General features: G+C 51.3%; 44 non-coding genes across 44 annotated transcripts; 22 read left to right on the top strand and 22 right to left on the bottom strand.

Annotated features, from left to right (window-relative positions):
- Positions 1-146: 146 nt before the first annotated feature.
- Positions 147-219, bottom strand: TRNAK-CUU (transfer RNA lysine (anticodon CUU)). Its single transcript has one exon. It is a non-coding gene; the product is annotated as a tRNA-Lys (tRNA).
- A 371-nt stretch (positions 220-590) lies between these two features.
- Positions 591-676, top strand: TRNAY-GUA (transfer RNA tyrosine (anticodon GUA)). The gene is given in 2 exon segments: positions 591-627; positions 641-676. It is a non-coding gene; the product is annotated as a tRNA-Tyr (tRNA).
- Positions 677-823: 147 nt separating this feature from the next.
- TRNAN-GUU (transfer RNA asparagine (anticodon GUU)) lies at positions 824-897 on the top strand. Its single transcript has one exon. It is a non-coding gene; the product is annotated as a tRNA-Asn (tRNA).
- Positions 898-2,074: 1,177 nt separating this feature from the next.
- Positions 2,075-2,146, bottom strand: TRNAG-UCC (transfer RNA glycine (anticodon UCC)). The gene has a single exon. It is a non-coding gene; the product is annotated as a tRNA-Gly (tRNA).
- A 241-nt stretch (positions 2,147-2,387) lies between these two features.
- On the bottom strand, positions 2,388-2,460 carry TRNAK-CUU (transfer RNA lysine (anticodon CUU)). The gene has a single exon. It is a non-coding gene; the product is annotated as a tRNA-Lys (tRNA).
- Positions 2,461-2,831: 371 nt separating this feature from the next.
- Positions 2,832-2,917, top strand: TRNAY-GUA (transfer RNA tyrosine (anticodon GUA)). Its single transcript is given in 2 exon segments — positions 2,832-2,868; positions 2,882-2,917. It is a non-coding gene; the product is annotated as a tRNA-Tyr (tRNA).
- A 147-nt stretch (positions 2,918-3,064) lies between these two features.
- Positions 3,065-3,138, top strand: TRNAN-GUU (transfer RNA asparagine (anticodon GUU)). The gene has a single exon. It is a non-coding gene; the product is annotated as a tRNA-Asn (tRNA).
- Positions 3,139-4,315: 1,177 nt separating this feature from the next.
- Positions 4,316-4,387, bottom strand: TRNAG-UCC (transfer RNA glycine (anticodon UCC)). The gene has a single exon. It is a non-coding gene; the product is annotated as a tRNA-Gly (tRNA).
- Positions 4,388-4,628: 241 nt separating this feature from the next.
- TRNAK-CUU (transfer RNA lysine (anticodon CUU)) lies at positions 4,629-4,701 on the bottom strand. The gene has a single exon. It is a non-coding gene; the product is annotated as a tRNA-Lys (tRNA).
- Positions 4,702-5,304: 603 nt separating this feature from the next.
- Positions 5,305-5,378, top strand: TRNAN-GUU (transfer RNA asparagine (anticodon GUU)). The gene has a single exon. It is a non-coding gene; the product is annotated as a tRNA-Asn (tRNA).
- A 1,177-nt stretch (positions 5,379-6,555) lies between these two features.
- TRNAG-UCC (transfer RNA glycine (anticodon UCC)) lies at positions 6,556-6,627 on the bottom strand. Its single transcript has one exon. It is a non-coding gene; the product is annotated as a tRNA-Gly (tRNA).
- A 241-nt stretch (positions 6,628-6,868) lies between these two features.
- On the bottom strand, positions 6,869-6,941 carry TRNAK-CUU (transfer RNA lysine (anticodon CUU)). The gene has a single exon. It is a non-coding gene; the product is annotated as a tRNA-Lys (tRNA).
- A 371-nt stretch (positions 6,942-7,312) lies between these two features.
- On the top strand, positions 7,313-7,398 carry TRNAY-GUA (transfer RNA tyrosine (anticodon GUA)). The gene is given in 2 exon segments: positions 7,313-7,349; positions 7,363-7,398. It is a non-coding gene; the product is annotated as a tRNA-Tyr (tRNA).
- A 147-nt stretch (positions 7,399-7,545) lies between these two features.
- TRNAN-GUU (transfer RNA asparagine (anticodon GUU)) lies at positions 7,546-7,619 on the top strand. The gene has a single exon. It is a non-coding gene; the product is annotated as a tRNA-Asn (tRNA).
- A 1,178-nt stretch (positions 7,620-8,797) lies between these two features.
- TRNAG-UCC (transfer RNA glycine (anticodon UCC)) lies at positions 8,798-8,869 on the bottom strand. The gene has a single exon. It is a non-coding gene; the product is annotated as a tRNA-Gly (tRNA).
- A 241-nt stretch (positions 8,870-9,110) lies between these two features.
- On the bottom strand, positions 9,111-9,183 carry TRNAK-CUU (transfer RNA lysine (anticodon CUU)). Its single transcript has one exon. It is a non-coding gene; the product is annotated as a tRNA-Lys (tRNA).
- Positions 9,184-9,554: 371 nt separating this feature from the next.
- Positions 9,555-9,640, top strand: TRNAY-GUA (transfer RNA tyrosine (anticodon GUA)). Its single transcript is given in 2 exon segments — positions 9,555-9,591; positions 9,605-9,640. It is a non-coding gene; the product is annotated as a tRNA-Tyr (tRNA).
- Positions 9,641-9,787: 147 nt separating this feature from the next.
- TRNAN-GUU (transfer RNA asparagine (anticodon GUU)) lies at positions 9,788-9,861 on the top strand. Its single transcript has one exon. It is a non-coding gene; the product is annotated as a tRNA-Asn (tRNA).
- Positions 9,862-11,038: 1,177 nt separating this feature from the next.
- TRNAG-UCC (transfer RNA glycine (anticodon UCC)) lies at positions 11,039-11,110 on the bottom strand. Its single transcript has one exon. It is a non-coding gene; the product is annotated as a tRNA-Gly (tRNA).
- Positions 11,111-11,351: 241 nt separating this feature from the next.
- On the bottom strand, positions 11,352-11,424 carry TRNAK-CUU (transfer RNA lysine (anticodon CUU)). The gene has a single exon. It is a non-coding gene; the product is annotated as a tRNA-Lys (tRNA).
- A 371-nt stretch (positions 11,425-11,795) lies between these two features.
- On the top strand, positions 11,796-11,881 carry TRNAY-GUA (transfer RNA tyrosine (anticodon GUA)). Its single transcript is given in 2 exon segments — positions 11,796-11,832; positions 11,846-11,881. It is a non-coding gene; the product is annotated as a tRNA-Tyr (tRNA).
- Positions 11,882-12,028: 147 nt separating this feature from the next.
- TRNAN-GUU (transfer RNA asparagine (anticodon GUU)) lies at positions 12,029-12,102 on the top strand. The gene has a single exon. It is a non-coding gene; the product is annotated as a tRNA-Asn (tRNA).
- A 1,177-nt stretch (positions 12,103-13,279) lies between these two features.
- Positions 13,280-13,351, bottom strand: TRNAG-UCC (transfer RNA glycine (anticodon UCC)). Its single transcript has one exon. It is a non-coding gene; the product is annotated as a tRNA-Gly (tRNA).
- Positions 13,352-13,592: 241 nt separating this feature from the next.
- Positions 13,593-13,665, bottom strand: TRNAK-CUU (transfer RNA lysine (anticodon CUU)). The gene has a single exon. It is a non-coding gene; the product is annotated as a tRNA-Lys (tRNA).
- A 371-nt stretch (positions 13,666-14,036) lies between these two features.
- TRNAY-GUA (transfer RNA tyrosine (anticodon GUA)) lies at positions 14,037-14,122 on the top strand. The gene is given in 2 exon segments: positions 14,037-14,073; positions 14,087-14,122. It is a non-coding gene; the product is annotated as a tRNA-Tyr (tRNA).
- Positions 14,123-14,269: 147 nt separating this feature from the next.
- TRNAN-GUU (transfer RNA asparagine (anticodon GUU)) lies at positions 14,270-14,343 on the top strand. Its single transcript has one exon. It is a non-coding gene; the product is annotated as a tRNA-Asn (tRNA).
- Positions 14,344-15,520: 1,177 nt separating this feature from the next.
- Positions 15,521-15,592, bottom strand: TRNAG-UCC (transfer RNA glycine (anticodon UCC)). Its single transcript has one exon. It is a non-coding gene; the product is annotated as a tRNA-Gly (tRNA).
- Positions 15,593-16,277: 685 nt separating this feature from the next.
- Positions 16,278-16,363, top strand: TRNAY-GUA (transfer RNA tyrosine (anticodon GUA)). Its single transcript is given in 2 exon segments — positions 16,278-16,314; positions 16,328-16,363. It is a non-coding gene; the product is annotated as a tRNA-Tyr (tRNA).
- Positions 16,364-17,761: 1,398 nt separating this feature from the next.
- Positions 17,762-17,833, bottom strand: TRNAG-UCC (transfer RNA glycine (anticodon UCC)). The gene has a single exon. It is a non-coding gene; the product is annotated as a tRNA-Gly (tRNA).
- A 241-nt stretch (positions 17,834-18,074) lies between these two features.
- On the bottom strand, positions 18,075-18,147 carry TRNAK-CUU (transfer RNA lysine (anticodon CUU)). The gene has a single exon. It is a non-coding gene; the product is annotated as a tRNA-Lys (tRNA).
- Positions 18,148-18,518: 371 nt separating this feature from the next.
- TRNAY-AUA (transfer RNA tyrosine (anticodon AUA)) lies at positions 18,519-18,604 on the top strand. Its single transcript is given in 2 exon segments — positions 18,519-18,555; positions 18,569-18,604. It is a non-coding gene; the product is annotated as a tRNA-Tyr (tRNA).
- A 147-nt stretch (positions 18,605-18,751) lies between these two features.
- TRNAN-GUU (transfer RNA asparagine (anticodon GUU)) lies at positions 18,752-18,825 on the top strand. Its single transcript has one exon. It is a non-coding gene; the product is annotated as a tRNA-Asn (tRNA).
- Positions 18,826-20,002: 1,177 nt separating this feature from the next.
- Positions 20,003-20,074, bottom strand: TRNAG-UCC (transfer RNA glycine (anticodon UCC)). Its single transcript has one exon. It is a non-coding gene; the product is annotated as a tRNA-Gly (tRNA).
- A 241-nt stretch (positions 20,075-20,315) lies between these two features.
- TRNAK-CUU (transfer RNA lysine (anticodon CUU)) lies at positions 20,316-20,388 on the bottom strand. The gene has a single exon. It is a non-coding gene; the product is annotated as a tRNA-Lys (tRNA).
- Positions 20,389-20,759: 371 nt separating this feature from the next.
- Positions 20,760-20,845, top strand: TRNAY-GUA (transfer RNA tyrosine (anticodon GUA)). Its single transcript is given in 2 exon segments — positions 20,760-20,796; positions 20,810-20,845. It is a non-coding gene; the product is annotated as a tRNA-Tyr (tRNA).
- A 147-nt stretch (positions 20,846-20,992) lies between these two features.
- Positions 20,993-21,066, top strand: TRNAN-GUU (transfer RNA asparagine (anticodon GUU)). Its single transcript has one exon. It is a non-coding gene; the product is annotated as a tRNA-Asn (tRNA).
- Positions 21,067-22,243: 1,177 nt separating this feature from the next.
- On the bottom strand, positions 22,244-22,315 carry TRNAG-UCC (transfer RNA glycine (anticodon UCC)). Its single transcript has one exon. It is a non-coding gene; the product is annotated as a tRNA-Gly (tRNA).
- A 241-nt stretch (positions 22,316-22,556) lies between these two features.
- TRNAK-CUU (transfer RNA lysine (anticodon CUU)) lies at positions 22,557-22,629 on the bottom strand. Its single transcript has one exon. It is a non-coding gene; the product is annotated as a tRNA-Lys (tRNA).
- Positions 22,630-23,000: 371 nt separating this feature from the next.
- On the top strand, positions 23,001-23,086 carry TRNAY-GUA (transfer RNA tyrosine (anticodon GUA)). The gene is given in 2 exon segments: positions 23,001-23,037; positions 23,051-23,086. It is a non-coding gene; the product is annotated as a tRNA-Tyr (tRNA).
- Positions 23,087-23,233: 147 nt separating this feature from the next.
- TRNAN-GUU (transfer RNA asparagine (anticodon GUU)) lies at positions 23,234-23,307 on the top strand. The gene has a single exon. It is a non-coding gene; the product is annotated as a tRNA-Asn (tRNA).
- A 1,177-nt stretch (positions 23,308-24,484) lies between these two features.
- On the bottom strand, positions 24,485-24,556 carry TRNAG-UCC (transfer RNA glycine (anticodon UCC)). Its single transcript has one exon. It is a non-coding gene; the product is annotated as a tRNA-Gly (tRNA).
- Positions 24,557-24,797: 241 nt separating this feature from the next.
- On the bottom strand, positions 24,798-24,870 carry TRNAK-CUU (transfer RNA lysine (anticodon CUU)). Its single transcript has one exon. It is a non-coding gene; the product is annotated as a tRNA-Lys (tRNA).
- Positions 24,871-25,241: 371 nt separating this feature from the next.
- TRNAY-GUA (transfer RNA tyrosine (anticodon GUA)) lies at positions 25,242-25,327 on the top strand. Its single transcript is given in 2 exon segments — positions 25,242-25,278; positions 25,292-25,327. It is a non-coding gene; the product is annotated as a tRNA-Tyr (tRNA).
- Positions 25,328-25,474: 147 nt separating this feature from the next.
- TRNAN-GUU (transfer RNA asparagine (anticodon GUU)) lies at positions 25,475-25,548 on the top strand. The gene has a single exon. It is a non-coding gene; the product is annotated as a tRNA-Asn (tRNA).
- The last annotated feature ends 918 nt before the right edge of the window (positions 25,549-26,466 follow it).

Here is a 26,466-nt window from a genome sequence, read left to right as displayed (position 1 = left end):
CATACGAATTGACCACTAGAAAGATAAGCTCGAAACATTTCCCCGTTTGTAGAGGGAATGGAAGAGAAGCCAGTCGATATGGTAAAGGTGGGGCCGTGCAGTGCGCATGAATGCCACTGACTGGGCCAAAACGTTGCGATGCCATACGCCCAACGTGGGGCTCGAACCCACGACCCTGAGATTAAGAGTCTCATGCTCTACCGACTGAGCTAGCCGGGCTAAGACGCTGCCTCCCGTGTGGCCTCTTGCTACCAACTGACGCCAAACACTTTTTGCTAACTTTCGGCCCAATTTGTTTTGATAGACGCAATGCGCTTCCAAACACTCCTGCGCTTACTTGCTGTCAGGGAGGTACATCACCGTTGCTGCTGTGGTTTTTGGGCTCCCAACAAAACGCGGTAGGTGCTTCGATTGTGTTTTCTCGCTGTGCAAAACGTGAAGCCGAGCTTTCCCACATCACAGCTGCCAAGGCATTTGACCTTTCAGGCAGAGGCGGCATAGACCAATCCCTCAAGGCAGAAGGACTAACGCAAAGGGCAAAGCGCTGGCTTTGAATGCAAGGAGTCACGGGCTACGACCCACCGGCGGGCCCTTCGATAGCTCAGCTGGTAGAGCGGAGGACTGTAGCGTCAACGTAGTAATCCTTAGGTCGCTGGTTCGATTCCGGCTCGAAGGATGCCCTCTTTTACCCTGCCTCTCTCCCCCTTTAACTAGAAGGCACTCTAGAAGGCACTCTAGAAATGTGCAATTGGGAAGCCTTTTAAGGAACTTTGTTTTTATTATTCATGTCTCCCTCGGCCGGTGCACCGGCCCTCGGCGTGCAGTCTCTGTGGCGCAATCGGTTAGCGCGTTCGGCTGTTAACCGAAAGGTTGGTGGTTCGAGCCCACCCAGGGACGCTCATGTTTTCTCCATTACCTCAGTGGGGCCCGAAGGCTAAAACAAAGCGTGTCCTTTGGCTCTCTTCAGGTGACCGGCAACTGAGCAGACAAACAAGCGTTCACTGGAGACCCTTGCAAATGTACTAGCCGTTTGTTGAAGAGGTTTACATAGTTGATCGAGCCACTTCTTTGGCTCAGGAAGATAACTGCAGCACTTCTAGTCACACCTTAAGACAATCACCATGTGAATGTGTCGATGTTGATTGTCCAAGAACAGGGGGAGGTGTGAAAATTGTAGAACCGCCCTGTTCAAGTTAGATGATCCCATTGTTGGTGGCAGGAAGCCTGCATAGCTATTGGTGCCTAGATCGGCGTGGCTAAAGGTGACAATTGTTGTCAAATCGCTTGGCTAGCTAGAGCGATGTTCAAAATGGGCAGTGCAGATAGTGCCGATGTACAAGCTTCCGTCCCAGTGTATTGCTGGACTTGAAGTACACAGCGATGCAATTGTTGTTAAAGATCCTCCGGAGTTTTTCTGACACTCCAGTGGCTTACGGGGGTGACTATATTTCTCCAAATGTTCTGCTTCTCCCCAGTTTGTTTTCGTGACCTTGTGGATGTTTAGCCAAGACCCAGTCTGGCTAGCCACAAGCTTTCAAAGCACACCTGAGAGGGTCTGTAGACTCTTTTTGTTGTTACCGCGTCAGCCCGATATTGCAGAGTCCTAAGAAGCCCCAGCTTGGGTTCCAGTGGGTGGTGTGAGCCAAAAAGCAGATAGCGGTGTGTGTGGGTAGGTTTCCTGTAGGCCTCCTTGCCCAAATGCACCCCTTTCCTTGCCTTGCAAGACACAGTCCAAAGCGGGTCATTTGCTATTCGATGCCTTCGTCACCGAATAGCAAATGGTGCAATATGATGCCAGCTAAGGGTGTTAGCGTTGTTGCCAGATACTTAGCAATGTTGTGTGTGACAGAGTTGATTCTCTTTGGGAATCAGTAGTCAAAATGGCTGAACCTTGGCCCTGGATAATGCTGGACCTCCTGAGCGAGTTAAAGCATAAGGCCAGAGACTTTTCGAATGCCGAAGAAAGTCTCCACAGTTGTCGCTAAGCCAGGATATCTTAGGAGCTTTCTTCAAGGACCTGGATGACTTGGGTCTTTGCTTAGGGCCGCTTTGCAAGGCCAAAAAGGGATAGGAGTGCGTTGGCCGGGAATCGAACCCGGGTCAACTGCTTGGAAGGCAGCTATGCTCACCACTATACCACCAACGCAAGGCTGTCCGGGGCCTGTGCCACTATCTCTATCCAATTCGTGTCACACGTGGCGCTGATAAGAACCACGCCCCAGCGCAAGGTCAACTTGCTGCCATACGAATTGACCACTAGAAAGATAAGCTCGAAACATTTCCCCGTTTGTAGAGGGAATGGAAGAGAAGCCAGTCGATATGGTAAAGGTGGGGCCGTGCAGTGCGCATGAATGCCACTGACTGGGCCAAAACGTTGCGATGCCATACGCCCAACGTGGGGCTCGAACCCACGACCCTGAGATTAAGAGTCTCATGCTCTACCGACTGAGCTAGCCGGGCTAAGACGCTGCCTCCCGTGTGGCCTCTTGCTACCAACTGACGCCAAACACTTTTTGCTAACTTTCGGCCCAATTTGTTTTGATAGACGCAATGCGCTTCCAAACACTCCTGCGCTTACTTGCTGTCAGGGAGGTACATCACCGTTGCTGCTGTGGTTTTTGGGCTCCCAACAAAACGCGGTAGGTGCTTCGATTGTGTTTTCTCGCTGTGCAAAACGTGAAGCCGAGCTTTCCCACATCACAGCTGCCAAGGCATTTGACCTTTCAGGCAGAGGCGGCATAGACCAATCCCTCAAGGCAGAAGGACTAACGCAAAGGGCAAAGCGCTGGCTTTGAATGCAAGGAGTCACGGGCTACGACCCACCGGCGGGCCCTTCGATAGCTCAGCTGGTAGAGCGGAGGACTGTAGCGTCAACGTAGTAATCCTTAGGTCGCTGGTTCGATTCCGGCTCGAAGGATGCCCTCTTTTACCCTGCCTCTCTCCCCCTTTAACTAGAAGGCACTCTAGAAGGCACTCTAGAAATGTGCAATTGGGAAGCCTTTTAAGGAACTTTGTTTTTATTATTCATGTCTCCCTCGGCCGGTGCGCCGGCCCTCGGCGTGCAGTCTCTGTGGCGCAATCGGTTAGCGCGTTCGGCTGTTAACCGAAAGGTTGGTGGTTCGAGCCCACCCAGGGACGCTCATGTTTTCTCCATTACCTCAGTGGGGCCCGAAGGCTAAAACAAAGCGTGTCCTTTGGCTCTCTTCAGGTGACCGGCAACTGAGCAGACAAACAAGCGTTCACTGGAGACCCTTGCAAATGTACTAGCCGTTTGTTGAAGAGGTTTACATAGTTGATCGAGCCACTTCTTTGGCTCAGGAAGATAACTGCAGCACTTCTAGTCACACCTTAAGACAATCACCATGTGAATGTGTCGATGTTGATTGTCCAAGAACAGGGGGAGGTGTGAAAATTGTAGAACCGCCCTGTTCAAGTTAGATGATCCCATTGTTGGTGGCAGGAAGCCTGCATAGCTATTGGTGCCTAGATCGGCGTGGCTAAAGGTGACAATTGTTGTCAAATCGCTTGGCTAGCTAGAGCGATGTTCAAAATGGGCAGTGCAGATAGTGCCGATGTACAAGCTTCCGTCCCAGTGTATTGCTGGACTTGAAGTACACAGCGATGCAATTGTTGTTAAAGATCCTCCGGAGTTTTTCTGACACTCCAGTGGCTTACGGGGGTGACTATATTTCTCCAAATGTTCTGCTTCTCCCCAGTTTGTTTTCGTGACCTTGTGGATGTTTAGCCAAGACCCAGTCTGGCTAGCCACAAGCTTTCAAAGCACACCTGAGAGGGTCTGTAGACTCTTTTTGTTGTTACCGCGTCAGCCCGATATTGCAGAGTCCTAAGAAGCCCCAGCTTGGGTTCCAGTGGGTGGTGTGAGCCAAAAAGCAGATAGCGGTGTGTGTGGGTAGGTTTCCTGTAGGCCTCCTTGCCCAAATGCACCCCTTTCCTTGCCTTGCAAGACACAGTCCAAAGCGGGTCATTTGCTATTCGATGCCTTCGTCACCGAATAGCAAATGGTGCAATATGATGCCAGCTAAGGGTGTTAGCGTTGTTGCCAGATACTTAGCAATGTTGTGTGTGACAGAGTTGATTCTCTTTGGGAATCAGTAGTCAAAATGGCTGAACCTTGGCCCTGGATAATGCTGGACCTCCTGAGCGAGTTAAAGCATAAGGCCAGAGACTTTTCGAATGCCGAAGAAAGTCTCCACAGTTGTCGCTAAGCCAGGATATCTTAGGAGCTTTCTTCAAGGACCTGGATGACTTGGGTCTTTGCTTAGGGCCGCTTTGCAAGGCCAAAAAGGGATAGGAGTGCGTTGGCCGGGAATCGAACCCGGGTCAACTGCTTGGAAGGCAGCTATGCTCACCACTATACCACCAACGCAAGGCTGTCCGGGGCCTGTGCCACTATCTCTATCCAATTCGTGTCACACGTGGCGCTGATAAGAACCACGCCCCAGCGCAAGGTCAACTTGCTGCCATACGAATTGACCACTAGAAAGATAAGCTCGAAACATTTCCCCGTTTGTAGAGGGAATGGAAGAGAAGCCAGTCGATATGGTAAAGGTGGGGCCGTGCAGTGCGCATGAATGCCACTGACTGGGCCAAAACGTTGCGATGCCATACGCCCAACGTGGGGCTCGAACCCACGACCCTGAGATTAAGAGTCTCATGCTCTACCGACTGAGCTAGCCGGGCTAAGACGCTGCCTCCCGTGTGGCCTCTTGCTACCAACTGACGCCAAACACTTTTTGCTAACTTTCGGCCCAATTTGTTTTGATAGACGCAATGCGCTTCCAAACACTCCTGCGCTTACTTGCTGTCAGGGAGGTACATCACCGTTGCTGCTGTGGTTTTTGGGCTCCCAACAAAACGCGGTAGGTGCTTCGATTGTGTTTTCTCGCTGTGCAAAACGTGAAGCCGAGCTTTCCCACATCACAGCTGCCAAGGCATTTGACCTTTCAGGCAGAGGCGGCATAGACCAATCCCTCAAGGCAGAAGGACTAACGCAAAGGGCAAAGCGCTGGCTTTGAATGCAAGGAGTCACGGGCTACGACCCACCGGCGGGCCCTTGATAGCTCAGCTGGTAGAGCGGAGGACTGTAGCGTCAACGTAGTAATCCTTAGGTCGCTGGTTCGATTCCGGCTCGAAGGATGCCCTCTTTTACCCTGCCTCTCTCCCCCTTTAACTAGAAGGCACTCTAGAAGGCACTCTAGAAATGTGCAATTGGGAAGCCTTTTAAGGAACTTTGTTTTTATTATTCATGTCTCCCTCGGCCGGTGCGCCGGCCCTCGGCGTGCAGTCTCTGTGGCGCAATCGGTTAGCGCGTTCGGCTGTTAACCGAAAGGTTGGTGGTTCGAGCCCACCCAGGGACGCTCATGTTTTCTCCATTACCTCAGTGGGGCCCGAAGGCTAAAACAAAGCGTGTCCTTTGGCTCTCTTCAGGTGACCGGCAACTGAGCAGACAAACAAGCGTTCACTGGAGACCCTTGCAAATGTACTAGCCGTTTGTTGAAGAGGTTTACATAGTTGATCGAGCCACTTCTTTGGCTCAGGAAGATAACTGCAGCACTTCTAGTCACACCTTAAGACAATCACCATGTGAATGTGTCGATGTTGATTGTCCAAGAACAGGGGGAGGTGTGAAAATTGTAGAACCGCCCTGTTCAAGTTAGATGATCCCATTGTTGGTGGCAGGAAGCCTGCATAGCTATTGGTGCCTAGATCGGCGTGGCTAAAGGTGACAATTGTTGTCAAATCGCTTGGCTAGCTAGAGCGATGTTCAAAATGGGCAGTGCAGATAGTGCCGATGTACAAGCTTCCGTCCCAGTGTATTGCTGGACTTGAAGTACACAGCGATGCAATTGTTGTTAAAGATCCTCCGGAGTTTTTCTGACACTCCAGTGGCTTACGGGGGTGACTATATTTCTCCAAATGTTCTGCTTCTCCCCAGTTTGTTTTCGTGACCTTGTGGATGTTTAGCCAAGACCCAGTCTGGCTAGCCACAAGCTTTCAAAGCACACCTGAGAGGGTCTGTAGACTCTTTTTGTTGTTACCGCGTCAGCCCGATATTGCAGAGTCCTAAGAAGCCCCAGCTTGGGTTCCAGTGGGTGGTGTGAGCCAAAAAGCAGATAGCGGTGTGTGTGGGTAGGTTTCCTGTAGGCCTCCTTGCCCAAATGCACCCCTTTCCTTGCCTTGCAAGACACAGTCCAAAGCGGGTCATTTGCTATTCGATGCCTTCGTCACCGAATAGCAAATGGTGCAATATGATGCCAGCTAAGGGTGTTAGCGTTGTTGCCAGATACTTAGCAATGTTGTGTGTGACAGAGTTGATTCTCTTTGGGAATCAGTAGTCAAAATGGCTGAACCTTGGCCCTGGATAATGCTGGACCTCCTGAGCGAGTTAAAGCATAAGGCCAGAGACTTTTCGAATGCCGAAGAAAGTCTCCACAGTTGTCGCTAAGCCAGGATATCTTAGGAGCTTTCTTCAAGGACCTGGATGACTTGGGTCTTTGCTTAGGGCCGCTTTGCAAGGCCAAAAAGGGATAGGAGTGCGTTGGCCGGGAATCGAACCCGGGTCAACTGCTTGGAAGGCAGCTATGCTCACCACTATACCACCAACGCAAGGCTGTCCGGGGCCTGTGCCACTATCTCTATCCAATTCGTGTCACACGTGGCGCTGATAAGAACCACGCCCCAGCGCAAGGTCAACTTGCTGCCATACGAATTGACCACTAGAAAGATAAGCTCGAAACATTTCCCCGTTTGTAGAGGGAATGGAAGAGAAGCCAGTCGATATGGTAAAGGTGGGGCCGTGCAGTGCGCATGAATGCCACTGACTGGGCCAAAACGTTGCGATGCCATACGCCCAACGTGGGGCTCGAACCCACGACCCTGAGATTAAGAGTCTCATGCTCTACCGACTGAGCTAGCCGGGCTAAGACGCTGCCTCCCGTGTGGCCTCTTGCTACCAACTGACGCCAAACACTTTTTGCTAACTTTCGGCCCAATTTGTTTTGATAGACGCAATGCGCTTCCAAACACTCCTGCGCTTACTTGCTGTCAGGGAGGTACATCACCGTTGCTGCTGTGGTTTTTGGGCTCCCAACAAAACGCGGTAGGTGCTTCGATTGTGTTTTCTCGCTGTGCAAAACGTGAAGCCGAGCTTTCCCACATCACAGCTGCCAAGGCATTTGACCTTTCAGGCAGAGGCGGCATAGACCAATCCCTCAAGGCAGAAGGACTAACGCAAAGGGCAAAGCGCTGGCTTTGAATGCAAGGAGTCACGGGCTACGACCCACCGGCGGCCCCTTCGATAGCTCAGCTGGTAGAGCGGAGGACTGTAGCGTCAACGTAGTAATCCTTAGGTCGCTGGTTCGATTCCGGCTCGAAGGATGCCCTCTTTTACCCTGCCTCTCTCCCCCTTTAACTAGAAGGCACTCTAGAAGGCACTCTAGAAATGTGCAATTGGGAAGCCTTTTAAGGAACTTTGTTTTTATTATTCATGTCTCCCTCGGCCGGTGCGCCGGCCCTCGGCGTGCAGTCTCTGTGGCGCAATCGGTTAGCGCGTTCGGCTGTTAACCGAAAGGTTGGTGGTTCGAGCCCACCCAGGGACGCTCATGTTTTCTCCATTACCTCAGTGGGGCCCGAAGGCTAAAACAAAGCGTGTCCTTTGGCTCTCTTCAGGTGACCGGCAACTGAGCAGACAAACAAGCGTTCACTGGAGACCCTTGCAAATGTACTAGCCGTTTGTTGAAGAGGTTTACATAGTTGATCGAGCCACTTCTTTGGCTCAGGAAGATAACTGCAGCACTTCTAGTCACACCTTAAGACAATCACCATGTGAATGTGTCGATGTTGATTGTCCAAGAACAGGGGGAGGTGTGAAAATTGTAGAACCGCCCTGTTCAAGTTAGATGATCCCATTGTTGGTGGCAGGAAGCCTGCATAGCTATTGGTGCCTAGATCGGCGTGGCTAAAGGTGACAATTGTTGTCAAATCGCTTGGCTAGCTAGAGCGATGTTCAAAATGGGCAGTGCAGATAGTGCCGATGTACAAGCTTCCGTCCCAGTGTATTGCTGGACTTGAAGTACACAGCGATGCAATTGTTGTTAAAGATCCTCCGGAGTTTTTCTGACACTCCAGTGGCTTACGGGGGTGACTATATTTCTCCAAATGTTCTGCTTCTCCCCAGTTTGTTTTCGTGACCTTGTGGATGTTTAGCCAAGACCCAGTCTGGCTAGCCACAAGCTTTCAAAGCACACCTGAGAGGGTCTGTAGACTCTTTTTGTTGTTACCCGCGTCAGCCCGATATTGCAGAGTCCTAAGAAGCCCCAGCTTGGGTTCCAGTGGGTGGTGTGAGCCAAAAAGCAGATAGCGGTGTGTGTGGGTAGGTTTCCTGTAGGCCTCCTTGCCCAAATGCACCCCTTTCCTTGCCTTGCAAGACACAGTCCAAAGCGGGTCATTTGCTATTCGATGCCTTCGTCACCGAATAGCAAATGGTGCAATATGATGCCAGCTAAGGGTGTTAGCGTTGTTGCCAGATACTTAGCAATGTTGTGTGTGACAGAGTTGATTCTCTTTGGGAATCAGTAGTCAAAATGGCTGAACCTTGGCCCTGGATAATGCTGGACCTCCTGAGCGAGTTAAAGCATAAGGCCAGAGACTTTTCGAATGCCGAAGAAAGTCTCCACAGTTGTCGCTAAGCCAGGATATCTTAGGAGCTTTCTTCAAGGACCTGGATGACTTGGGTCTTTGCTTAGGGCCGCTTTGCAAGGCCAAAAAGGGATAGGAGTGCGTTGGCCGGGAATCGAACCCGGGTCAACTGCTTGGAAGGCAGCTATGCTCACCACTATACCACCAACGCAAGGCTGTCCGGGGCCTGTGCCACTATCTCTATCCAATTCGTGTCACACGTGGCGCTGATAAGAACCACGCCCCAGCGCAAGGTCAACTTGCTGCCATACGAATTGACCACTAGAAAGATAAGCTCGAAACATTTCCCCGTTTGTAGAGGGAATGGAAGAGAAGCCAGTCGATATGGTAAAGGTGGGGCCGTGCAGTGCGCATGAATGCCACTGACTGGGCCAAAACGTTGCGATGCCATACGCCCAACGTGGGGCTCGAACCCACGACCCTGAGATTAAGAGTCTCATGCTCTACCGACTGAGCTAGCCGGGCTAAGACGCTGCCTCCCGTGTGGCCTCTTGCTACCAACTGACGCCAAACACTTTTTGCTAACTTTCGGCCCAATTTGTTTTGATAGACGCAATGCGCTTCCAAACACTCCTGCGCTTACTTGCTGTCAGGGAGGTACATCACCGTTGCTGCTGTGGTTTTTGGGCTCCCAACAAAACGCGGTAGGTGCTTCGATTGTGTTTTCTCGCTGTGCAAAACGTGAAGCCGAGCTTTCCCACATCACAGCTGCCAAGGCATTTGACCTTTCAGGCAGAGGCGGCATAGACCAATCCCTCAAGGCAGAAGGACTAACGCAAAGGGCAAAGCGCTGGCTTTGAATGCAAGGAGTCACGGGCTACGACCCACCGGCGGGCCCTTCGATAGCTCAGCTGGTAGAGCGGAGGACTGTAGCGTCAACGTAGTAATCCTTAGGTCGCTGGTTCGATTCCGGCTCGAAGGATGCCCTCTTTTACCCTGCCTCTCTCCCCCTTTAACTAGAAGGCACTCTAGAAGGCACTCTAGAAATGTGCAATTGGGAAGCCTTTTAAGGAACTTTGTTTTTATTATTCATGTCTCCCTCGGCCGGTGCGCCGGCCCTCGGCGTGCAGTCTCTGTGGCGCAATCGGTTAGCGCGTTCGGCTGTTAACCGAAAGGTTGGTGGTTCGAGCCCACCCAGGGACGCTCATGTTTTCTCCATTACCTCAGTGGGGCCCGAAGGCTAAAACAAAGCGTGTCCTTTGGCTCTCTTCAGGTGACCGGCAACTGAGCAGACAAACAAGCGTTCACTGGAGACCCTTGCAAATGTACTAGCCGTTTGTTGAAGAGGTTTACATAGTTGATCGAGCCACTTCTTTGGCTCAGGAAGATAACTGCAGCACTTCTAGTCACACCTTAAGACAATCACCATGTGAATGTGTCGATGTTGATTGTCCAAGAACAGGGGGAGGTGTGAAAATTGTAGAACCGCCCTGTTCAAGTTAGATGATCCCATTGTTGGTGGCAGGAAGCCTGCATAGCTATTGGTGCCTAGATCGGCGTGGCTAAAGGTGACAATTGTTGTCAAATCGCTTGGCTAGCTAGAGCGATGTTCAAAATGGGCAGTGCAGATAGTGCCGATGTACAAGCTTCCGTCCCAGTGTATTGCTGGACTTGAAGTACACAGCGATGCAATTGTTGTTAAAGATCCTCCGGAGTTTTTCTGACACTCCAGTGGCTTACGGGGGTGACTATATTTCTCCAAATGTTCTGCTTCTCCCCAGTTTGTTTTCGTGACCTTGTGGATGTTTAGCCAAGACCCAGTCTGGCTAGCCACAAGCTTTCAAAGCACACCTGAGAGGGTCTGTAGACTCTTTTTGTTGTTACCGCGTCAGCCCGATATTGCAGAGTCCTAAGAAGCCCCAGCTTGGGTTCCAGTGGGTGGTGTGAGCCAAAAAGCAGATAGCGGTGTGTGTGGGTAGGTTTCCTGTAGGCCTCCTTGCCCAAATGCACCCCTTTCCTTGCCTTGCAAGACACAGTCCAAAGCGGGTCATTTGCTATTCGATGCCTTCGTCACCGAATAGCAAATGGTGCAATATGATGCCAGCTAAGGGTGTTAGCGTTGTTGCCAGATACTTAGCAATGTTGTGTGTGACAGAGTTGATTCTCTTTGGGAATCAGTAGTCAAAATGGCTGAACCTTGGCCCTGGATAATGCTGGACCTCCTGAGCGAGTTAAAGCATAAGGCCAGAGACTTTTCGAATGCCGAAGAAAGTCTCCACAGTTGTCGCTAAGCCAGGATATCTTAGGAGCTTTCTTCAAGGACCTGGATGACTTGGGTCTTTGCTTAGGGCCGCTTTGCAAGGCCAAAAAGGGATAGGAGTGCGTTGGCCGGGAATCGAACCCGGGTCAACTGCTTGGAAGGCAGCTATGCTCACCACTATACCACCAACGCAAGGCTGTCCGGGGCCTGTGCCACTATCTCTATCCAATTCGTGTCACACGTGGCGCTGATAAGAACCACGCCCCAGCGCAAGGTCAACTTGCTGCCATACGAATTGACCACTAGAAAGATAAGCTCGAAACATTTCCCCGTTTGTAGAGGGAATGGAAGAGAAGCCAGTCGATATGGTAAAGGTGGGGCCGTGCAGTGCGCATGAATGCCACTGACTGGGCCAAAACGTTGCGATGCCATACGCCCAACGTGGGGCTCGAACCCACGACCCTGAGATTAAGAGTCTCATGCTCTACCGACTGAGCTAGCCGGGCTAAGACGCTGCCTCCCGTGTGGCCTCTTGCTACCAACTGACGCCAAACACTTTTTGCTAACTTTCGGCCCAATTTGTTTTGATAGACGCAATGCGCTTCCAAACACTCCTGCGCTTACTTGCTGTCAGGGAGGTACATCACCGTTGCTGCTGTGGTTTTTGGGCTCCCAACAAAACGCGGTAGGTGCTTCGATTGTGTTTTCTCGCTGTGCAAAACGTGAAGCCGAGCTTTCCCACATCACAGCTGCCAAGGCATTTGACCTTTCAGGCAGAGGCGGCATAGACCAATCCCTCAAGGCAGAAGGACTAACGCAAAGGGCAAAGCGCTGGCTTTGAATGCAAGGAGTCACGGGCTACGACCCACCGGCGGCCCCTTCGATAGCTCAGCTGGTAGAGCGGAGGACTGTAGCGTCAACGTAGTAATCCTTAGGTCGCTGGTTCGATTCCGGCTCGAAGGATGCCCTCTTTTACCCTGCCTCTCTCCCCCTTTAACTAGAAGGCACTCTAGAAGGCACTCTAGAAATGTGCAATTGGGAAGCCTTTTAAGGAACTTTGTTTTTATTATTCATGTCTCCCTCGGCCGGTGCGCCGGCCCTCGGCGTGCAGTCTCTGTGGCGCAATCGGTTAGCGCGTTCGGCTGTTAACCGAAAGGTTGGTGGTTCGAGCCCACCCAGGGACGCTCATGTTTTCTCCATTACCTCAGTGGGGCCCGAAGGCTAAAACAAAGCGTGTCCTTTGGCTCTCTTCAGGTGACCGGCAACTGAGCAGACAAACAAGCGTTCACTGGAGACCCTTGCAAATGTACTAGCCGTTTGTTGAAGAGGTTTACATAGTTGATCGAGCCACTTCTTTGGCTCAGGAAGATAACTGCAGCACTTCTAGTCACACCTTAAGACAATCACCATGTGAATGTGTCGATGTTGATTGTCCAAGAACAGGGGGAGGTGTGAAAATTGTAGAACCGCCCTGTTCAAGTTAGATGATCCCATTGTTGGTGGCAGGAAGCCTGCATAGCTATTGGTGCCTAGATCGGCGTGGCTAAAGGTGACAATTGTTGTCAAATCGCTTGGCTAGCTAGAGCGATGTTCAAAATGGGCAGTGCAGATAGTGCCGATGTACAAGCTTCCGTCCCAGTGTATTGCTGGACTTGAAGTACACAGCGATGCAATTGTTGTTAAAGATCCTCCGGAGTTTTTCTGACACTCCAGTGGCTTACGGGGGTGACTATATTTCTCCAAATGTTCTGCTTCTCCCCAGTTTGTTTTCGTGACCTTGTGGATGTTTAGCCAAGACCCAGTCTGGCTAGCCACAAGCTTTCAAAGCACACCTGAGAGGGTCTGTAGACTCTTTTTGTTGTTACCGCGTCAGCCCGATATTGCAGAGTCCTAAGAAGCCCCAGCTTGGGTTCCAGTGGGTGGTGTGAGCCAAAAAGCAGATAGCGGTGTGTGTGGGTAGGTTTCCTGTAGGCCTCCTTGCCCAAATGCACCCCTTTCCTTGCCTTGCAAGACACAGTCCAAAGCGGGTCATTTGCTATTCGATGCCTTCGTCACCGAATAGCAAATGGTGCAATATGATGCCAGCTAAGGGTGTTAGCGTTGTTGCCAGATACTTAGCAATGTTGTGTGTGACAGAGTTGATTCTCTTTGGGAATCAGTAGTCAAAATGGCTGAACCTTGGCCCTGGATAATGCTGGACCTCCTGAGCGAGTTAAAGCATAAGGCCAGAGACTTTTCGAATGCCGAAGAAAGTCTCCACAGTTGTCGCTAAGCCAGGATATCTTAGGAGCTTTCTTCAAGGACCTGGATGACTTGGGTCTTTGCTTAGGGCCGCTTTGCAAGGCCAAAAAGGGATAGGAGTGCGTTGGCCGGGAATCGAACCCGGGTCAACTGCTTGGAAGGCAGCTATGCTCACCACTATACCACCAACGCAAGGCTGTCCGGGGCCTGTGCCACTATCTCTATCCAATTCGTGTCACACGTGGCGCTGATAAGAACCACGCCCCAGCGCAAGGTCAACTTGCTGCCATACGAATTGACCACTAGAAAGATAAGCTCGAAACATTTCCCCGTTTGTAGAGGGAATGGAAGAGAAGCCAGTCGATATGGTAAAGGTGGGGCCGTGCAGTGCGCATGAATGCCACTGACTGGGCCAAAACGTTGCGATGCCATACGCCCAACGTGGGGCTCGAACCCACGACCCTGAGATTAAGAGTCTCATGCTCTACCGACTGAGCTAGCCGGGCTAAGACGCTGCCTCCCGTGTGGCCTCTTGCTACCAACTGACGCCAAACACTTTTTGCTAACTTTCGGCCCAATTTGTTTTGATAGACGCAATGCGCTTCCAAACACTCCTGCGCTTACTTGCTGTCAGGGAGGTACATCACCGTTGCTGCTGTGGTTTTTGGGCTCCCAACAAAACGCGGTAGGTGCTTCGATTGTGTTTTCTCGCTGTGCAAAACGTGAAGCCGAGCTTTCCCACATCACAGCTGCCAAGGCATTTGACCTTTCAGGCAGAGGCGGCATAGACCAATCCCTCAAGGCAGAAGGACTAACGCAAAGGGCAAAGCGCTGGCTTTGAATGCAAGGAGTCACGGGCTACGACCCACCGGCGGGCCCTTCGATAGCTCAGCTGGTAGAGCGGAGGACTGTAGCGTCAACGTAGTAATCCTTAGGTCGCTGGTTCGATTCCGGCTCGAAGGATGCCCTCTTTTACCCTGCCTCTCTCCCCCTTTAACTAGAAGGCACTCTAGAAGGCACTCTAGAAATGTGCAATTGGGAAGCCTTTTAAGGAACTTTGTTTTTATTATTCATGTCTCCCTCGGCCGGTGCGCCGGCCCTCGGCGTGCAGTCTCTGTGGCGCAATCGGTTAGCGCGTTCGGCTGTTAACCGAAAGGTTGGTGGTTCGAGCCCACCCAGGGACGCTCATGTTTTCTCCATTACCTCAGTGGGGCCCGAAGGCTAAAACAAAGCGTGTCCTTTGGCTCTCTTCAGGTGACCGGCAACTGAGCAGACAAACAAGCGTTCACTGGAGACCCTTGCAAATGTACTAGCCGTTTGTTGAAGAGGTTTACATAGTTGATCGAGCCACTTCTTTGGCTCAGGAAGATAACTGCAGCACTTCTAGTCACACCTTAAGACAATCACCATGTGAATGTGTCGATGTTGATTGTCCAAGAACAGGGGGAGGTGTGAAAATTGTAGAACCGCCCTGTTCAAGTTAGATGATCCCATTGTTGGTGGCAGGAAGCCTGCATAGCTATTGGTGCCTAGATCGGCGTGGCTAAAGGTGACAATTGTTGTCAAATCGCTTGGCTAGCTAGAGCGATGTTCAAAATGGGCAGTGCAGATAGTGCCGATGTACAAGCTTCCGTCCCAGTGTATTGCTGGACTTGAAGTACACAGCGATGCAATTGTTGTTAAAGATCCTCCGGAGTTTTTCTGACACTCCAGTGGCTTACGGGGGTGACTATATTTCTCCAAATGTTCTGCTTCTCCCCAGTTTGTTTTCGTGACCTTGTGGATGTTTAGCCAAGACCCAGTCTGGCTAGCCACAAGCTTTCAAAGCACACCTGAGAGGGTCTGTAGACTCTTTTTGTTGTTACCGCGTCAGCCCGATATTGCAGAGTCCTAAGAAGCCCCAGCTTGGGTTCCAGTGGGTGGTGTGAGCCAAAAAGCAGATAGCGGTGTGTGTGGGTAGGTTTCCTGTAGGCCTCCTTGCCCAAATGCACCCCTTTCCTTGCCTTGCAAGACACAGTCCAAAGCGGGTCATTTGCTATTCGATGCCTTCGTCACCGAATAGCAAATGGTGCAATATGATGCCAGCTAAGGGTGTTAGCGTTGTTGCCAGATACTTAGCAATGTTGTGTGTGACAGAGTTGATTCTCTTTGGGAATCAGTAGTCAAAATGGCTGAACCTTGGCCCTGGATAATGCTGGACCTCCTGAGCGAGTTAAAGCATAAGGCCAGAGACTTTTCGAATGCCGAAGAAAGTCTCCACAGTTGTCGCTAAGCCAGGATATCTTAGGAGCTTTCTTCAAGGACCTGGATGACTTGGGTCTTTGCTTAGGGCCGCTTTGCAAGGCCAAAAAGGGATAGGAGTGCGTTGGCCGGGAATCGAACCCGGGTCAACTGCTTGGAAGGCAGCTATGCTCACCACTATACCACCAACGCAAGGCTGTCCGGGGCCTGTGCCACTATCTCTATCCAATTCGTGTCACACGTGGCGCTGATAAGAACCACGCCCCAGCGCAAGGTCAACTTGCTGCCATACGAATTGACCACTAGAAAGATAAGCTCGAAACATTTCCCCGTTTGTAGAGGGAATGGAAGAGAAGCCAGTCGATATGGTAAAGGTGGGGCCGTGCAGTGCGCATGAATGCCACTGACTGGGCCAAAACGTTGCGATGCCATACGCCCAACGTGGGGCTCAAACCCACGACCCTGAGATTAAGAGTCTCATGCTCTACCGACTGAGCTAGCCGGGCTAAGACGCTGCCTCCCGTGTGGCCTCTTGCTACCAACTGACGCCAAACACTTTTTGCTAACTTTCGGCCCAATTTGTTTTGATAGACGCAATGCGCTTCCAAACACTCCTGCGCTTACTTGCTGTCAGGGAGGTACATCACCGTTGCTGCTGTGGTTTTTGGGCTCCCAACAAAACGCGGTAGGTGCTTCGATTGTGTTTTCTCGCTGTGCAAAACGTGAAGCCGAGCTTTCCCACATCACAGCTGCCAAGGCATTTGACCTTTCAGGCAGAGGCGGCATAGACCAATCCCTCAAGGCAGAAGGACTAACGCAAAGGGCAAAGCGCTGGCTTTGAATGCAAGGAGTCACGGGCTACGACCCACCGGCGGCCCCTTCGATAGCTCAGCTGGTAGAGCGGAGGACTGTAGCGTCAACGTAGTAATCCTTAGGTCGCTGGTTCGATTCCGGCTCGAAGGATGCCCTCTTTTACCCTGCCTCTCTCCCCCTTTAACTAGAAGGCACTCTAGAAGGCACTCTAGAAATGTGCAATTGGGAAGCCTTTTAAGGAACTTTGTTTTTATTATTCATGTCTCCCTCGGCCGGTGCGCCGGCCCTCGGCGTGCAGTCTCTGTGGCGCAATCGGTTAGCGCGTTTGGCTGTTAACCGAAAGGTTGGTGGTTCGAGCCCACCCAGGGACGCTCATGTTTTCTCCATTACCTCAGTGGGGCCCGAAGGCTAAAACAAAGCGTGTCCTTTGGCTCTCTTCAGGTGACCGGCAACTGAGCAGACAAACAAGCGTTCACTGGAGACCCTTGCAAATGTACTAGCCGTTTGTTGAAGAGGTTTACATAGTTGATCGAGCCACTTCTTTGGCTCAGGAAGATAACTGCAGCACTTCTAGTCACACCTTAAGACAATCACCATGTGAATGTGTCGATGTTGATTGTCCAAGAACAGGGGGAGGTGTGAAAATTGTAGAACCGCCCTGTTCAAGTTAGATGATCCCATTGTTGGTGGCAGGAAGCCTGCATAGCTATTGGTGCCTAGATCGGCGTGGCTAAAGGTGACAATTGTTGTCAAATCGCTTGGCTAGCTAGAGCGATGTTCAAAATGGGCAGTGCAGATAGTGCCGATGTACAAGCTTCCGTCCCAGTGTATTGCTGGACTTGAAGTACACAGCGATGCAATTGTTGTTAAAGATCCTCCGGAGTTTTTCTGACACTCCAGTGGCTTACGGGGGTGACTATATTTCTCCAAATGTTCTGCTTCTCCCCAGTTTGTTTTCGTGACCTTGTGGATGTTTAGCCAAGACCCAGTCTGGCTAGCCACAAGCTTTCAAAGCACACCTGAGAGGGTCTGTAGACTCTTTTTGTTGTTACCGCGTCAGCCCGATATTGCAGAGTCCTAAGAAGCCCCAGCTTGGGTTCCAGTGGGTGGTGTGAGCCAAAAAGCAGATAGCGGTGTGTGTGGGTAGGTTTCCTGTAGGCCTCCTTGCCCAAATGCACCCCTTTCCTTGCCTTGCAAGACACAGTCCAAAGCGGGTCATTTGCTATTCGATGCCTTCGTCACCGAATAGCAAATGGTGCAATATGATGCCAGCTAAGGGTGTTAGCGTTGTTGCCAGATACTTAGCAATGTTGTGTGTGACAGAGTTGATTCTCTTTGGGAATCAGTAGTCAAAATGGCTGAACCTTGGCCCTGGATAATGCTGGACCTCCTGAGCGAGTTAAAGCATAAGGCCAGAGACTTTTCGAATGCCGAAGAAAGTCTCCACAGTTGTCGCTAAGCCAGGATATCTTAGGAGCTTTCTTCAAGGACCTGGATGACTTGGGTCTTTGCTTAGGGCCGCTTTGCAAGGCCAAAAAGGGATAGGAGTGCGTTGGCCGGGAATCGAACCCGGGTCAACTGCTTGGAAGGCAGCTATGCTCACCACTATACCACCAACGCAAGGCTGTCCGGGGCCTGTGCCACTATCTCTATCCAATTCGTGTCACACGTGGCGCTGATAAGAACCACGCCCCAGCGCAAGGTCAACTTGCTGCCATACGAATTGACCACTAGAAAGATAAGCTCGAAACATTTCCCCGTTTGTAGAGGGAATGGAAGAGAAGCCAGTCGATATGGTAAAGGTGGGGCCGTGCAGTGCGCATGAATGCCACTGACTGGGCCAAAACGTTGCGATGCCATACGCCCAACGTGGGGCTCGAACCCACGACCCTGAGATTAAGAGTCTCATGCTCTACCGACTGAGCTAGCCGGGCTAAGACGCTGCCTCCCGTGTGGCCTCTTGCTACCAACTGACGCCAAACACTTTTTGCTAACTTTCGGCCCAATTTGTTTTGATAGACGCAATGCGCTTCCAAACACTCCTGCGCTTACTTGCTGTCAGGGAGGTACATCACCGTTGCTGCTGTGGTTTTTGGGCTCCCAACAAAACGCGGTAGGTGCTTCGATTGTGTTTTCTCGCTGTGCAAAACGTGAAGCCGAGCTTTCCCACATCACAGCTGCCAAGGCATTTGACCTTTCAGGCAGAGGCGGCATAGACCAATCCCTCAAGGCAGAAGGACTAACGCAAAGGGCAAAGCGCTGGCTTTGAATGCAAGGAGTCACGGGCTACGACCCACCGGCGGCCCCTTCGATAGCTCAGCTGGTAGAGCGGAGGACTATAGCGTCAACGTAGTAATCCTTAGGTCGCTGGTTCGATTCCGGCTCGAAGGATGCCCTCTTTTACCCTGCCTCTCTCCCCCTTTAACTAGAAGGCACTCTAGAAGGCACTCTAGAAATGTGCAATTGGGAAGCCTTTTTAGGAACTTTGTTTTTATTATTCATGTCTCCCTCGGCCGGTGCGCCGGCCCTCGGCGTGCAGTCTCTGTGGCGCAATCGGTTAGCGCGTTCGGCTGTTAACCGAAAGGTTGGTGGTTCGAGCCCACCCAGGGACGCTCATGTTTTCTCCATTACCTCAGTGGGGCCCGAAGGCTAAAACAAAGCGTGTCCTTTGGCTCTCTTCAGGTGACCGGCAACTGAGCAGACAAACAAGCGTTCACTGGAGACCCTTGCAAATGTACTAGCCGTTTGTTGAAGAGGTTTACATAGTTGATCGAGCCACTTCTTTGGCTCAGGAAGATAACTGCAGCACTTCTAGTCACACCTTAAGACAATCACCATGTGAATGTGTCGATGTTGATTGTCCAAGAACAGGGGGAGGTGTGAAAATTGTAGAACCGCCCTGTTCAAGTTAGATGATCCCATTGTTGGTGGCAGGAAGCCTGCATAGCTATTGGTGCCTAGATCGGCGTGGCTAAAGGTGACAATTGTTGTCAAATCGCTTGGCTAGCTAGAGCGATGTTCAAAATGGGCAGTGCAGATAGTGCCGATGTACAAGCTTCCGTCCCAGTGTATTGCTGGACTTGAAGTACACAGCGATGCAATTGTTGTTAAAGATCCTCCGGAGTTTTTCTGACACTCCAGTGGCTTACGGGGGTGACTATATTTCTCCAAATGTTCTGCTTCTCCCCAGTTTGTTTTCGTGACCTTGTGGATGTTTAGCCAAGACCCAGTCTGGCTAGCCACAAGCTTTCAAAGCACACCTGAGAGGGTCTGTAGACTCTTTTTGTTGTTACCGCGTCAGCCCGATATTGCAGAGTCCTAAGAAGCCCCAGCTTGGGTTCCAGTGGGTGGTGTGAGCCAAAAAGCAGATAGCGGTGTGTGTGGGTAGGTTTCCTGTAGGCCTCCTTGCCCAAATGCACCCCTTTCCTTGCCTTGCAAGACACAGTCCAAAGCGGGTCATTTGCTATTCGATGCCTTCGTCACCGAATAGCAAATGGTGCAATATGATGCCAGCTAAGGGTGTTAGCGTTGTTGCCAGATACTTAGCAATGTTGTGTGTGACAGAGTTGATTCTCTTTGGGAATCAGTAGTCAAAATGGCTGAACCTTGGCCCTGGATAATGCTGGACCTCCTGAGCGAGTTAAAGCATAAGGCCAGAGACTTTTCGAATGCCGAAGAAAGTCTCCACAGTTGTCGCTAAGCCAGGATATCTTAGGAGCTTTCTTCAAGGACCTGGATGACTTGGGTCTTTGCTTAGGGCCGCTTTGCAAGGCCAAAAAGGGATAGGAGTGCGTTGGCCGGGAATCGAACCCGGGTCAACTGCTTGGAAGGCAGCTATGCTCACCACTATACCACCAACGCAAGGCTGTCCGGGGTCTGTGCCACTATCTCTATCCAATTCGTGTCACACGTGGCGCTGATAAGAACCACGCCCCAGCGCAAGGTCAACTTGCTGCCATACGAATTGACCACTAGAAAGATAAGCTCGAAACATTTCCCCGTTTGTAGAGGGAATGGAAGAGAAGCCAGTCGATATGGTAAAGGTGGGGCTGTGCAGTGCGCATGAATGCCACTGACTGGGCCAAAACGTTGCGATGCCATACGCCCAACGTGGGGCTCGAACCCACGACCCTGAGATTAAGAGTCTCATGCTCTACCGACTGAGCTAGCCGGGCTAAGACGCTGCCTCCCGTGTGGCCTCTTGCTACCAACTGACGCCAAACACTTTTTGCTAACTTTCGGCCCAATTTGTTTTGATAGACGCAATGCGCTTCCAAACACTCCTGCGCTTACTTGCTGTCAGGGAGGTACATCACCGTTGCTGCTGTGGTTTTTGGGCTCCCAACAAAACGCGGTAGGTGCTTCGATTGTGTTTTCTCGCTGTGCAAAACGTGAAGCCGAGCTTTCCCACATCACAGCTGCCAAGGCATTTGACCTTTCAGGCAGAGGCGGCATAGACCAATCCCTCAAGGCAGAAGGACTAACGCAAAGGGCAAAGCGCTGGCTTTGAATGCAAGGAGTCACGGGCTACGACCCACCGGCGGGCCCTTCGATAGCTCAGCTGGTAGAGCGGAGGACTGTAGCGTCAACGTAGTAATCCTTAGGTCGCTGGTTCGATTCCGGCTCGAAGGATGCCCTCTTTTACCCTGCCTCTCTCCCCCTTTAACTAGAAGGCACTCTAGAAGGCACTCTAGAAATGTGCAATTGGGAAGCCTTTTAAGGAACTTTGTTTTTATTATTCATGTCTCCCTCGGCCGGTGCGCCGGCCCTCGGCGTGCAGTCTCTGTGGCGCAATCGGTTAGCGCGTTCGGCTGTTAACCGAAAGGTTGGTGGTTCGAGCCCACCCAGGGACGCTCATGTTTTCTCCATTACCTCAGTGGGGCCCGAAGGCTAAAACAAAGCGTGTCCTTTGGCTCTCTTCAGGTGACCGGCAACTGAGCAGACAAACAAGCGTTCACTGGAGACCCTTGCAAATGTACTAGCCGTTTGTTGAAGAGGTTTACATAGTTGATCGAGCCACTTCTTTGGCTCAGGAAGATAACTGCAGCACTTCTAGTCACACCTTAAGACAATCACCATGTGAATGTGTCGATGTTGATTGTCCAAGAACAGGGGGAGGTGTGAAAATTGTAGAACCGCCCTGTTCAAGTTAGATGATCCCATTGTTGGTGGCAGGAAGCCTGCATAGCTATTGGTGCCTAGATCGGCGTGGCTAAAGGTGACAATTGTTGTCAAATCGCTTGGCTAGCTAGAGCGATGTTCAAAATGGGCAGTGCAGATAGTGCCGATGTACAAGCTTCCGTCCCAGTGTATTGCTGGACTTGAAGTACACAGCGATGCAATTGTTGTTAAAGATCCTCCGGAGTTTTTCTGACACTCCAGTGGCTTACGGGGGTGACTATATTTCTCCAAATGTTCTGCTTCTCCCCAGTTTGTTTTCGTGACCTTGTGGATGTTTAGCCAAGACCCAGTCTGGCTAGCCACAAGCTTTCAAAGCACACCTGAGAGGGTCTGTAGACTCTTTTTGTTGTTACCGCGTCAGCCCGATATTGCAGAGTCCTAAGAAGCCCCAGCTTGGGTTCCAGTGGGTGGTGTGAGCCAAAAAGCAGATAGCGGTGTGTGTGGGTAGGTTTCCTGTAGGCCTCCTTGCCCAAATGCACCCCTTTCCTTGCCTTGCAAGACACAGTCCAAAGCGGGTCATTTGCTATTCGATGCCTTCGTCACCGAATAGCAAATGGTGCAATATGATGCCAGCTAAGGGTGTTAGCATTGTTGCCAGATACTTAGCAATGTTGTGTGTGACAGAGTTGATTCTCTTTGGGAATCAGTAGTCAAAATGGCTGAACCTTGGCCCTGGATAATGCTGGACCTCCTGAGCGAGTTAAAGCATAAGGCCAGAGACTTTTTGAATGCCGAAGAAAGTCTCCACAGTTGTCGCTAAGCCAGGATATCTTAGGAGCTTTCTTCAAGGACCTGGATGACTTGGGTCTTTGCTTAGGGCCGCTTTGCAAGGCCAAAAAGGGATAGGAGTGCGTTGGCCGGGAATCGAACCCGGGTCAACTGCTTGGAAGGCAGCTATGCTCACCACTATACCACCAACGCAAGGCTGTCCGGGGCCTGTGCCACTATCTCTATCCAATTCGTGTCACACGTGGCGCTGATAAGAACCACGCCCCAGCGCAAGGTCAACTTGCTGCCATACGAATTGACCACTAGAAAGATAAGCTCGAAACATTTCCCCGTTTGTAGAGGGAATGGAAGAGAAGCCAGTCGATATGGTAAAGGTGGGGCCGTGCAGTGCGCATGAATGCCACTGACTGGGCCAAAACGTTGCGATGCCATACGCCCAACGTGGGGCTCGAACCCACGACCCTGAGATTAAGAGTCTCATGCTCTACCGACTGAGCTAGCCGGGCTAAGACGCTGCCTCCCGTGTGGCCTCTTGCTACCAACTGACGCCAAACACTTTTTGCTAACTTTCGGCCCAATTTGTTTTGATAGACGCAATGCGCTTCCAAACACTCCTGCGCTTACTTGCTGTCAGGGAGGTACATCACCGTTGCTGCTGTGGTTTTTGGGCTCCCAACAAAACGCGGTAGGTGCTTCGATTGTGTTTTCTCGCTGTGCAAAACGTGAAGCCGAGCTTTCCCACATCACAGCTGCCAAGGCATTTGACCTTTCAGGCAGAGGCGGCATAGACCAATCCCTCAAGGCAGAAGGACTAACGCAAAGGGCAAAGCGCTGGCTTTGAATGCAAGGAGTCACGGGCTACGACCCACCGGCGGGCCCTTCGATAGCTCAGCTGGTAGAGCGGAGGACTGTAGCGTCAACGTAGTAATCCTTAGGTCGCTGGTTCGATTCCGGCTCGAAGGATGCCCTCTTTTACCCTGCCTCTCTCCCCCTTTAACTAGAAGGCACTCTAGAAGGCACTCTAGAAATGTGCAATTGGGAAGCCTTTTAAGGAACTTTGTTTTTATTATTCATGTCTCCCTCGGCCGGTGCGCCGGCCCTCGGCGTGCAGTCTCTGTGGCGCAATCGGTTAGCGCGTTCGGCTGTTAACCGAAAGGTTGGTGGTTCGAGCCCACCCAGGGACGCTCATGTTTTCTCCATTACCTCAGTGGGGCCCGAAGGCTAAAACAAAGCGTGTCCTTTGGCTCTCTTCAGGTGACCGGCAACTGAGCAGACAAACAAGCGTTCACTGGAGACCCTTGCAAATGTACTAGCCGTTTGTTGAAGAGGTTTACATAGTTGATCGAGCCACTTCTTTGGCTCAGGAAGATAACTGCAGCACTTCTAGTCACACCTTAAGACAATCACCATGTGAATGTGTCGATGTTGATTGTCCAAGAACAGGGGGAGGTGTGAAAATTGTAGAACCGCCCTGTTCAAGTTAGATGATCCCATTGTTGGTGGCAGGAAGCCTGCATAGCTATTGGTGCCTAGATCGGCGTGGCTAAAGGTGACAATTGTTGTCAAATCGCTTGGCTAGCTAGAGCGATGTTCAAAATGGGCAGTGCAGATAGTGCCGATGTACAAGCTTCCGTCCCAGTGTATTGCTGGACTTGAAGTACACAGCGATGCAATTGTTGTTAAAGATCCTCCGGAGTTTTTCTGACACTCCAGTGGCTTACGGGGGTGACTATATTTCTCCAAATGTTCTGCTTCTCCCCAGTTTGTTTTCGTGACCTTGTGGATGTTTAGCCAAGACCCAGTCTGGCTAGCCACAAGCTTTCAAAGCACACCTGAGAGGGTCTGTAGACTCTTTTTGTTGTTACCGCGTCAGCCCGATATTGCAGAGTCCTAAGAAGCCCCAGCTTGGGTTCCAGTGGGTGGTGTGAGCCAAAAAGCAGATAGCGGTGTGTGTGGGTAGGTTTCCTGTAGGCCTCCTTGCCCAAATGCACCCCTTTCCTTGCCTTGCAAGACACAGTCCAAAGCGGGTCATTTGCTATTCGATGCCTTCGTCACCGAATAGCAAATGGTGCAATATGATGCCAGCTAAGGGTGTTAGCGTTGTTGCCAGATACTTAGCAATGTTGTGTGTGACAGAGTTGATTCTCTTTGGGAATCAGTAGTCAAAATGGCTGAACCTTGGCCCTGGATAATGCTGGACCTCCTGAGCGAGTTAAAGCATAAGGCCAGAGACTTTTCGAATGCCGAAGAAAGTCTCCACAGTTGTCGCTAAGCCAGGATATCTTAGGAGCTTTCTTCAAGGACCTGGATGACTTGGGTCTTTGCTTAGGGCCGCTTTGCAAGGCCAAAAAGGGATAGGAGTGCGTTGGCCGGGAATCGAACCCGGGTCAACTGCTTGGAAGGCAGCTATGCTCACCACTATACCACCAACGCAAGGCTGTCCGGGGTCTGTGCCACTATCTCTATCCAATTCGTGTCACACGTGGCGCTGATAAGAACCACGCCCCAGCGCAAGGTCAACTTGCTGCCATACGAATTGACCACTAGAAAGATAAGCTCGAAACATTTCCCCGTTTGTAGAGGGAATGGAAGAGAAGCCAGTCGATATGGTAAAGGTGGGGCCGTGCAGTGCGCATGAATGCCACTGACTGGGCCAAAACGTTGCGATGCCATACGCCCAACGTGGGGCTCGAACCCACGACCCTGAGATTAAGAGTCTCATGCTCTACCGACTGAGCTAGCCGGGCTAAGACGCTGCCTCCCGTGTGGCCTCTTGCTACCAACTGACGCCAAACACTTTTTGCTAACTTTCGGCCCAATTTGTTTTGATAGACGCAATGCGCTTCCAAACACTCCTGCGCTTACTTGCTGTCAGGGAGGTACATCACCGTTGCTGCTGTGGTTTTTGGGCTCCCAACAAAACGCGGTAGGTGCTTCGATTGTGTTTTCTCGCTGTGCAAAACGTGAAGCCGAGCTTTCCCACATCACAGCTGCCAAGGCATTTGACCTTTCAGGCAGAGGCGGCATAGACCAATCCCTCAAGGCAGAAGGACTAACGCAAAGGGCAAAGCGCTGGCTTTGAATGCAAGGAGTCACGGGCTACGACCCACCGGCGGGCCCTTCGATAGCTCAGCTGGTAGAGCGGAGGACTGTAGCGTCAACGTAGTAATCCTTAGGTCGCTGGTTCGATTCCGGCTCGAAGGATGCCCTCTTTTACCCTGCCTCTCTCCCCCTTTAACTAGAAGGCACTCTAGAAGGCACTCTAGAAATGTGCAATTGGGAAGCCTTTTAAGGAACTTTGTTTTTATTATTCATGTCTCCCTCGGCCGGTGCGCCGGCCCTCGGCGTGCAGTCTCTGTGGCGCAATCGGTTAGCGCGTTCGGCTGTTAACCGAAAGGTTGGTGGTTCGAGCCCACCCAGGGACGCTCATGTTTTCTCCATTACCTCAGTGGGGCCCGAAGGCTAAAACAAAGCGTGTCCTTTGGCTCTCTTCAGGTGACCGGCAACTGAGCAGACAAACAAGCGTTCACTGGAGACCCTTGCAAATGTACTAGCCGTTTGTTGAAGAGGTTTACATAGTTGATCGAGCCACTTCTTTGGCTCAGGAAGATAACTGCAGCACTTCTAGTCACACCTTAAGACAATCACCATGTGAATGTGTCGATGTTGATTGTCCAAGAACAGGGGGAGGTGTGAAAATTGTAGAACCGCCCTGTTCAAGTTAGATGATCCCATTGTTGGTGGCAGGAAGCCTGCATAGCTATTGGTGCCTAGATCGGCGTGGCTAAAGGTGACAATTGTTGTCAAATCGCTTGGCTAGCTAGAGCGATGTTCAAAATGGGCAGTGCAGATAGTGCCGATGTACAAGCTTCCGTCCCAGTGTATTGCTGGACTTGAAGTACACAGCGATGCAATTGTTGTTAAAGATCCTCCGGAGTTTTTCTGACACTCCAGTGGCTTACGGGGGTGACTATATTTCTCCAAATGTTCTGCTTCTCCCCAGTTTGTTTTCGTGACCTTGTGGATGTTTAGCCAAGACCCAGTCTGGCTAGCCACAAGCTTTCAAAGCACACCTGAGAGGGTCTGTAGACTCCTTTTGTTGTTACCGCGTCAGCCCGATATTGCAGAGTCCTAAGAAGCCCCAGCTTGGGTTCCAGTGGGTGGTGTGAGCCAAAAAGCAGATAGCGGTGTGTGTGGGTAGGTTTCCTGTAGGCCTCCTTGCCCAAATGCACCCCTTTCCTTGCCTTGCAAGACACAGTCCAAAGCGGGTCATTTGCTATTCGATGCCTTCGTCACCGAATAGCAAATGGTGCAATATGATGCCAGCTAAGGGTGTTAGCGTT

Source organism: Aquarana catesbeiana, unplaced genomic scaffold (assembly GCF_042186555.1).
Source record: "Aquarana catesbeiana isolate 2022-GZ unplaced genomic scaffold, ASM4218655v1 unanchor46, whole genome shotgun sequence".
Taxonomy (NCBI): Eukaryota; Metazoa; Chordata; class Amphibia; order Anura; family Ranidae; genus Aquarana; species Aquarana catesbeiana.
Note: the sequence above shows the minus strand (reverse complement) of the source record. Positions and strands in the feature narration are given on the sequence as shown.